Below are 2973 nucleotides of genomic sequence, written 5' to 3' on the forward strand. Positions count from 1 at the left end.
TCTAAGCCTGATAAAAAACTAAAAATCTTCAGCTTACCTTAAGAACATTTGATAGTAGTTTAAAACCTGTGATTCCATCCACTTTCATTCAAATTTGTTTTGTTAATGAGCTGATCTGTTGAAAACAAGAAAAAAAGATCAGAAAAAAGGACTTTTTTCTCCTTAAATAGAGAATTTTTTACATGAGGTGTCTGCTGAAAAAACATATAAGTCCAATAAATAACAAAAAAATCATCAGATTATTTTAGGAATGTTTGATGGTAGTTTAAAACCTGTGACTCCATCCAGTTTCAATCAAATCTGTTTCCTTAATGACCTGATGAGATGACAACAAGAGAAATACAGGGAAAAAATCAAACGTCATCCTAAAATAGACAACTTTTTACATGCGGTACAATGAGAACATGCATCGATCAGTAGAAATTATCAAGTGTGAGTAAAATGTAGCAGTACGCATGAGGTGTCTGCTGAAAAAACATATAAGTCGAATAAATAATAAAAAAAAATTATCAGATTATTTTAGGAACGTTTGATGGTAGTTTAAAACCTGTGACTCCATCCAGTTTCATTCAAATCTGTTTCCTTAATGACCTGATGAGATGACAACAAGAGAAATACAGGGAAAAAATCAAACATCATCCTAAAATAGACAACTTTTTAAATGGGGTATGGTGAGAACATGCATCAATCAATAACAATTATCAAGTGTGAGTAAAATGTAGCAGTACGCATGAGGTGTCTGCTGAAAAAACATATAAGTCCAATAAATAATAAAAAAAAATCATCAGATTATCTTAGGAACGTTTGATGGTAGTTTAAAACCTGTGACTCCATCCAGTTTCATTCAAATTTGTTTCCTTAATGACCTGATCTGTTGAAAACAAGAAAAAAAGATCAGAAAAAAGGACTTTTCTCCTTAAATAGACAATTTTTTACATGGGGTATGGTGAGAACATGCATCAATCAATAACAATTATCAAGTGTGAGTAAAATGTAGCAGTACGCATGAGGTGTCTGCTGAAAAAACATATAAGTCCAATAAATAATAAAAAAAAATCATCAGATTATCTTAGGAACGTTTGATGGTAGTTTAAAACCTGTGACTCCATCCAGTTTCATTCAAATCTGTTTCCTTAATGACCTGATCTGTTGAAAACAAGAAAAAAAGATCAGAAAAAAGGACTTTTTTCTCCTTAGATAGAGAATTTTTTACATGAGATGTCTGCTGAAAAAACATATAAGTCCAATAAATAATAAAAAAATCATCAGATTATCTTAGGAACGTTTGATGGTAGTTTAAAACCTGTGACTCCATCCAGTTTCATTCAAATTTGTTTCCTTAATGACCTGATCTGTTGAAAACAAGAAAAAAAGATCAGAAAAAAGGACTTTTCTCCTTAAATAGACAATTTTTTACATGGGGTATGGTGAGAACATGCATCAATCAATAACAATTATCAAGTGGGAGTGAAATGTAGCAACACACTTTAGATGTCTACCAAACTTCTAGGCCTTGATCCATATTAAAACTCATCAGCTTACCTTAGGAACGTTTGATGGTACATTAAAACCTGTGACTCCACCCAGTTTCATTCAAATCTGTTTCCTTAATGACCTGATGAGATGACAACAAGAGAAATACAGCGAAAAAATCAAACGTCATCCTAAAATAGACAACTTTTTACATGCGGTACAATGAGAACATGCATCGATCAGTAGAAATTATCAAGTGTGAGTAAAATGTAGCAGTACGCATGAGGTGTCTGCTAAAACCTCTAAGCCTGATAAAAAACTAAAAATCTTCAGCTTACCTTAAGAACATTTGATAGTAGTTTAAAACCTGTGATTCCATCCACTTTCATTCAAATTTGTTTTGTTAATGAGCTGATCTGTTGAAAACAAGAAAAAAAGATCAGAAAAAAGGACTTTTTTCTCCTTAAATAGAGAATTTTTTACATGAGGTGTCTGCTGAAAAAACATATAAGTCCAATAAATAATAAAAAAAAAATCATCAGATTATCTTAGGAACGTTTGATGGTAGTTTAAAACCTGTGACTCCATCCAGTTTCATTCAAATTTGTTTCCTTAATGACCTGATCTGTTGAAAACAAGAAAAAAAGATCATAAAAAAGGACTTTACTCCTAAAATAGACCATTTTTTTACATGGGGTATGGTGAGAACATGCATCAATCAATAAAAATTATCAAGTGTGAGTGAAATGTAGCAGTACGCATGAGGTGTCTGCTGAAAAAACATATAAGTCCAATAATTAATAAAGAAATCATCAGATTATCTTAGGAACGTTTGATGGTAGTTTAAAACCTGTGACTCCATCCAGTTTCATTCAAATCTGTTTCCTTAATGACCTGATCTGTTGAAAACAAGAAAAAAAGATTTAAAAAAAGGACTTTTCTCCTAAAATAGACAATTTTTTACATGGGGTATGGTGAGAACATAAATCAATCAATAACAATTATCAAGTGTGAGTAAAATGTAGCAGTACGCATGAGGTGTCTGCTGAAAAAACATATAAGTCCAATAAATAATAAAAAAAAAATCATCAGATTATTTTAGGAACGTTTGATGGTAGTTTAAAACCTGTGACTCCATCCAGTTTCATTCAAATCTGTTTCCTTAATGACCTGATCTGTTGAAAACAAGAAAAAGAGATCAGAAAAAAGAACTTTTGTCTCCTTAAATAGAGAATTTTTTACATGGGGTATGGTGAGAACATGCATCAATCAATAAAAATTATCAAGTGGGAGTGAAATGTAGCAATACACTTGAGATGTCTACCAAACTTCTAGGCCTTGATCCATATTAAAACTCATCAGCTTACCTTAGGAACGTTTGATGGTAGATTAAAACCTGTGACTCCATCCAGTTTCATTCAAATCTGTTTCCTTAATGACCTGATGAGATGACAACAAGAGAAATACAGGGAAAAAATCAAACATCATCCTAAAATAGAC

The 2973-nt window shown here is 31.8% G+C and overlaps 1 long non-coding RNA gene across 1 annotated transcript; it reads right to left on the bottom strand.

Annotated features, from left to right (window-relative positions):
• Position 1: 1 nt before the first annotated feature.
• LOC123965370 lies at positions 2 to 2049 on the bottom strand. Its single transcript, XR_006823688.1, has 4 exons — positions 1812 to 2049; positions 1543 to 1615; positions 1098 to 1146; positions 2 to 115 (listed from the first exon to the last, which is right to left on the bottom strand). It is a non-coding gene; the product is annotated as an uncharacterized LOC123965370 (long non-coding RNA).
• Between the last annotated feature and the right edge of the window lie 924 nt (positions 2050 to 2973).

The sequence above is a fragment of the Micropterus dolomieu genome, unplaced genomic scaffold, assembly GCF_021292245.1.
Source record: "Micropterus dolomieu isolate WLL.071019.BEF.003 ecotype Adirondacks unplaced genomic scaffold, ASM2129224v1 contig_9498, whole genome shotgun sequence".
Classification (NCBI taxonomy): domain Eukaryota; kingdom Metazoa; phylum Chordata; class Actinopteri; order Centrarchiformes; family Centrarchidae; genus Micropterus; species Micropterus dolomieu.